Here is a 7105-nt window from a genome sequence, read left to right on the forward strand (position 1 = left end):
GTGTTGTAGAGAACACCTGTTACTTTTGCCGGCCCAGCATGATTTTGTCCTTCCTACTTTAACTGCATACCACTCTTGCTTAGGGAAATTAACACTTCCCCTTCTGTGTAGACCAGTGGGATTCCCCATGGTGCCTCGTGTCCCCACACTCACCACAAGGAGATCATGTGACCCACGAAACGCCAATCATTCTACACCTGCCTCCTAACAAGAGACTGCCCAGGCTCTCCTGCTACTGAGATCTCCAGTGATTCCATGCCCAGTGGGCTTCCTCCCAGGAAGTTTTTCAATAAGCAAAATAACAATAGCAAACTTTTAATAAAGACCCTTATCTTAAGTGTTTTACACATATAATCCTCTTTATCTCAACAACCTTGTATGAACTAAGTACTATTACTCTTGTTTTACAAATAAATAACTGAGAACCAGAAAAGTTGACTACAGGTGAAGGGAACTGGAATTTCAAACCAGTAGGTCTGAATCTAGAGTCCATTTTCACAAACCCTTTCTTGCGTCTGGTACTTTGCAGAACATCCTTTTCTTTATTAGTGAGAACCAAATTCAAATTATGTTGGTTGGAAACAAAAGTCAAACTGGTACTCAAATTGGCACTAAAAATTGAATTATGTCCTTCACTTGACCCCCAGTGAGATTATTTTTGATTAATTAATATACAAGGAGGTACAAAAGATAGCAAATCTTCTATTTATATTCTCTGATGGGAACATATACACCACGCTATTCAACGGCAGATACTTACCACCTGTGATTACCTAAAATCATGCACCCACCGAGAATGAAACTATAGTGATTAAGCTGCTGCTGTCATTCGATAGGGTGGGGATAAAAATATTAAGAACGAAGGATAATTTCAAGCAAGACAAGTTCAAATCTGGAAATTTTGACCTTACTGCTTGCGGCTTAGAGATGACCTAAAGCCAAAGTCAGAGGTTGATTCTCTGGCTTGCTGAATTACAACCCTGTGAGAATGAACTATCATATTGGGCTGCACATAGAACCGATCAAGAGTTGAGCACATACCTGGGAGGATTTGAGGACAGCATACCAAACCTCCAAACCACTCAAAACTACCTCCACAGTGCTCTCCTCACCCAAGCTCTTCCTTTCCTGATGGAAAAAACACATGATTCTTCTCATGCTCATCCCTTCCTGTTACTCTATTAGTTTCCAGCACTCAAAATTAACATGACTTGGGCTGAAATGGAGAATCAGAAAAGATAATTAGGAGATTTGAATTTTAAATAACAATAATAACCCACTAATTTCTATTTCAAAAATACGGAGATAATTTGTGAAAAATTATTTTAAGTATGTTCAGCTAAGGAGTGTGGACTTGACATTTTAAAATTAATTTGTATATCTTTATATACATAAAGACACATACATAATTTTATGAGATCATTTCATGTATAGTGCTTCATGGTGGTCCAGTCTTACTTATTTTTTTTACTTACCTCCCTTTTCCCTAATTTCTATTCTCCCTCCAACTACATCACCTCCTTTTCCATGAACCCATGTTAACTAAAAGTATTTTCTTTCATAATTTTCTCCATGCTCATATAATCATATATAAGTGCTCACATATACATATACAGATATATTCATTTTTACATACACATTCATTTTTACATATACATGGCTGCTCTGTTTTTTAAACTCCCTTTAAACATGTAGGTTTTATCTTGTTTTTCTCATTGAGCAATACCAGGGGCATATTAATGTAGGTCAAATGGTTTGATTCTAATTTAGTCTTTCAAATCATAGCCTAATATTCCATGGTAAGGATATGCCATAATCGATACAACTGTCTTTTAGTTGGGCATTACCTTTGCTTTCAGATTTTTGTCATAATGAGTAATAGTTCAATAAACATATTTGTATATAAATCCTTAAACTTTGGATGCTTTTATTTATATGGGGGTGATTCTCAGGAATGAGATTCTAAAATCAATGTGGATATGTATTTTAATTTGAATATATGTTGCTAGATTGCCTTCTGGAATGTTCACACATCCTAAGTAGTGAATAGGTGTAGTTTTCCCCTACATACTCTCCAAATATAGTTGTTACAGATCATTTAAAACGTATGAAATAGAACGTTTATATATATATATATATATATATATATAAAAATAACTGAGTCACTTTGCTGTACAGTAGTAATTAACACAATGTTTTAAATCAACTATACTTCAATTAAAAAAAATGAAAAAAACATTAAAAAAAACACTTTCTGCCTTCTGGTGGGTACAAAGTGGTGTCTTTGTTTAGCTTATTCTACATTTCCCTTACTATCAGTGAGTGTTACTGATTTTTCCTGTGTTTGTTAACCATTTGGATTTACTCTCCTGTAAGTTGTGTTTTAATTTCATTTGTCTCAAGATATTTTCTGATTTCCTCTTTGGTTTTTTCTTTGACCCATTTTTTTTTTTTTAATCTCCACTTGTTTGTGTTTTTTACATTTTTCTTCCTGTAATTGATTTCTAGTTTCATACCCTTTTGGTTGGAAAAGATGCTTGCATTCTTTCTACTCTCTTAACTTGTTGAGACTTGTTTTTTTTCCTATCATGTGATCTATGCTTCAGGGTGTTCCATGTGCACTTGGAAAGAATGTGTATTCTGGTGTTTTGTATGGAATGTCCTGTAGATACCTATTAAGTCCAACTGGACTAATGTGTCATTTAAGATCATTGTTTCCATATTGATTTTCTGTCTGGGTGATATGTCCATTGATGTAAGTGGGGTTTTAAAGTCCCCTACTGTTAATGTATTGTTGTCAATTTATCCCCGTCTGTTAATATTTGCTTTATATTTTAGGTACTCCTATATTAGGTACATATATGTTTACAAACGTTACAGAATCTTCCTGTATTGATCCCTATATCATTATATAATTCCCTTATTTGTATCTTATTATAGACTTTAAGTCTAATTTTTTTCTGATGTGAGTATTGCTACCCCAGCTTTCTTTTCATTTCCATTTACACTGAATATCTTTTTCTATCCCCTCACTCCCAGTCCATGTGTGTGTTTAGCTCTGAACTGAGTCTCTGTAGGCAGCATGTAGATGGGTCTCGTTTTGTTTTTTTTTATGATTGAAGCATTAGACCTTTGACATTTAAAGTGATTATTGATAGGTATATAGTTATTGCCAATTTGTTACTTTTTTCTGGTGGTTTTTGTAGTTCTTCTCTTTTCAGCTTTTAGTCTCTTTGTGGCTTGATGGTTTTCTTTTTTTATTTTAATTTTATTGGAGTATAGTTGATTTACAATGTTTTGTTAGTTTCAGGTGTACAGCAAAGTGATTCAGTTATACATATACATATATTCATTCCTTTTTAGTTTCTTTTCTCATATAGGTTATCACAGAATATTGAGTGGAGTTCCCTGTGCTATACAGTAGGTCCTTGTTGGTTATCTTCTTATATATGTTAGTGTTTGTGTGTTCATCCCAGGCTCCTAATTTATCCCTCCCCCCACACACTTACCCTTTGGTAATCATAAGTTTGTTTTTCATATCTGTAAATCTGTTCCTCTTTTGTAAATAAGTTCATTTGTATCATTTTTTTTTTTTTTTTGTGGTATGCGGGCCTCTCACTGCTGTGGCCTCTCCCGTTGAGGAGCACAGGCTCCGGATGCGCAGGCTCAGTGGCCATGGCTCACGGGCCCAGCCGCTCTGCGGCATGTGGGATCTTCCCAGACCGGGACACGAACCCCCGTCCCCTGCATTGGCAGGCGGACTCTCAACCACTGTGCCACCAGGGAAGCCCCATTTGTATCATTTTTAATGTAGATTTCACATATGAGTGATATCATATGATATTTGTCTTTGTCTGATTTACTTCACTTAGTATGATAATCTTTAGGTCCATCCATGTTGCTGCAAATGGCATTACTTCATTCTTTTTTATGGTTGAGTAATATTCTATTGTATATATGTATCACATCTTCTTTATCCATTCCTCTGTCGATGGATATTTAGGTTACTTCCATGTCTTGGTCATTGTAAATAGTGCTGCAATGAAAACTGGGGTATGTGTGTCTTTTCAGATTATGGTTTTCTCTGGATATGTGCAGGAGTGGGATTGCTGAATCATATGGTAGTTCTATTTTTGGTTTTTTAAGGAAGTTCCATACTGTTCTCCATAGTGGTTGTACCAATTTACATTCTCACCAACACTGTAGGAGGATTCCCTTTTCTCCACACCCTCTCCAGCATGTGTTGTTTGTAGATGTTTTGCTGACAGCCATTCTGACCAATGTGAGGTGATACCTTGTTGTAGTTTCGATTTGCACTTCTTGATAAGTAGTGGTGTTGAGCATCTTTCCATGTGCTTTTTGGCCATCTTTATGTCTTCTTTGGAGAAATGTCTATTTATATCTTCTGCCCATTTTTTGATTGGGTTCTCTGTTTTTGACATAGAGGTGCATGTGCTGTTTTTATATTTTGGAGATTAACCTCTTGTCAGTCTCTGTTTGCAAATATTTTCTCGCATACCATGTGTTGTCTTTCTGTTTTGCCAATGGTTTCCTTTGCTGTGCAGAAGCTTTTAAGTTTAATTAGGTCCCATTTGTTTATTTTTGTTTTTATTTTCATTACACTAGGAGGTGAGTCAAAAAAGACTGCAGCAATTTATGTCACAGCAATTTATGTCAAAGAGTGTTCTGCCTATGTTTTCCTCTAAGAGGTTTATAGTGTCTGGCCTTACATTTAGGTCTTTGATCTATTTTGAGTTTATTTTTGTTTATGGTGTTAGAGAATGATCCAATTTCATTCTTTTACATGTAGCTGTCCAGTTTTCCCATCACCACTTATTGAAGAGATTGTCTCTTCTCCATTCTTTTTTCTTGCCTCCTTTGTCATAGATTAATTGACCATAGGTTTGTGGGTTTATTTCTGGGCTTTCTATCCTGTTCCATTGGTCTGTACGTCTGTTTTTGTGCCAGTACAATACTGTTTTAATTACTGTAGCTTTGTTGTATAGTCTGAAGTCAGGGAGTCTGATTCCTCCAGCTCCGTTTTTCTTTCTCAGGATTGCTTTGGCTATTTGTGGTATTTGTGTTTCCATATAAATTAAAAAATTTTTTGTTCTAGTTATGTGAAAAATGCCTTTGGTAATTTGGAAGGAATTACATTGAATCTGTAGATTGCCTTGGGTAGTATAGTCATTTTGACAATATTGATTCTTCTAATCCAAAAACATGGTATATCTTTATCCGTTTGTGTCATCTTTGCTTTCTTTCGACAGCGTCTTATCGTTTTCAGAGTACAGGTCTTTTGTCTCCTTGGGTGGTTTATTCCTAGGTATTTTATTCTTTTTTATGTGACGGTAAATAAGATTGTTTCCTTAATTTCTCTTTCTAATCTTTTGTTGTTAGTGTATAGGAATGCAAGAGATTTCTGTGTATTAATTTTGTATCCTGCAACTTTGCTGAATTCATTGATGAGCTCTAGTAGTTATCCGGTAGCAGCTTTAGGATTTTCTATGTATAGTATCATGTCATTTGCAAACAGTGACAGTTTTACTTCTTTTCCACTTTGGATTCCTTTTATTTCTTTTTCTTCTCTGATTTCTATGGCTAGGGCTTCCAAAAATATGTTGAATAAGAGTGGCAACAATGGATATCCTTGCCTTGTTCCTGATCTTAGAGGGAATGCTTTCAGCTTTTCACTGTTGAGAATGATGATAGCTGTGGATTTGTCATATATGGCTTTTATTATGTTGAGGTAGATTCCCTCTATGCTCACTTTCTGGAGAGTTTTTATCATAAATGGGTGTTGATTTTTGTCAAAAGCTTTTTCTGCATCTGTTGAGATGATCACATGGTTTTTATTCCTCAGTTTGTTAATGTGGTGTATCACACTGATTTATTTGTGGATATTGAAGAATCCTTGCATCCCTGGGATAAATCCCGCTTGATCATGATGTATGATCCTTTTAATGTATTGTTAGATTCTGTTTGCTAGTATTTTGTGGAAGAATTGTGCGTCTATGTTCATCAGTAATATTGGTCAGTAATCTTTTTTTGTGGTATCTTTGTCTGGTTTTGGCATCAGGGCGATGCTGGCATCATAAAACGAGTTCAGAAGTGTTCCTTCCTCTGCAGTGTTTTGGAAGAGTTTCAGAAGGGTAGGTCTTAACTCTTCTCTAAATGTTTGATAGAATTCACCTGTGAAGCCATCTGGTCCTGGACTTTTGTTTGTTGGAAGTTTTTTAATCACTATCTCAATTTCAGTACTTGTGATTTGTCTGTTCATATTTTCTATTTCTTCCTTGTTCAGTTTTGGAAGGTTGTACCTTTTGAAGAATTTGTCCATTTCTTCTAGGTTGTCCATTTTATTGGCATATAGTTGCATTTAGTAGTCTGTTATGATCCTTTTACTTCTGTGGTGTCCATTGTAATTTCTTCTTCTTCCTTTATAATTTTATTGATTTGAATCCTCTCCCTTTTTTTCTTGATGTTTCTGGCTCAAGGTTTATCAATTTTGTTTATCTTTTCAGAGAACCAGCTTTTAGTTTCATTGATCTTTGCTATTGTTTTCTTCATCTTTATTTCATTTATCTGCTCTGATCCTTATGATTTCTTTCCTTCTACTTACTTTGGGTTTTTTTGTTTCTCTTTCTCTAGTTGTGTTAGGTGTAAGGTTAGGTTGCTTATTTGTGATTTTTCTTGTTTCCTGAGGTAAGATTGTATTGCTATAAACTTCCCTCTTAGAACTGCTTTTGATGGATCCCTTAGATTTTGGATTGGTGTGTTTTCATCTTCATTTGCCTCTAGATATTTTTTGCTTTCCTCTTTGATTTCTTCAGTGATCCACTGGTTGTTTAGTAGCATATTGTTTACCCTCTATGAATTTGTGTTTTTTACAGTTTTTTTTCTTGTAATTGATTTCTATTATCATAGTGTTGTGGTTGGAAAATATGCTTGGTATTATTTCAATTTTCTTAAATTTTCCAAGGCTTGATTTGTGGCCCAAGATATGATCTATCCTGGAGAATGTTCCATATACACTTGAGAATGATTATTTTTGTTAGTGTTGTGTTTGTGTTTTTTTTCTCTCTAGTTTTTGTATATCTGTTGT

The sequence above is a fragment of the Globicephala melas genome, chromosome 10 (genome assembly GCF_963455315.2).
Source record: "Globicephala melas chromosome 10, mGloMel1.2, whole genome shotgun sequence".
In the NCBI taxonomy this organism is placed as follows: Eukaryota; Metazoa; Chordata; class Mammalia; order Artiodactyla; family Delphinidae; genus Globicephala; species Globicephala melas.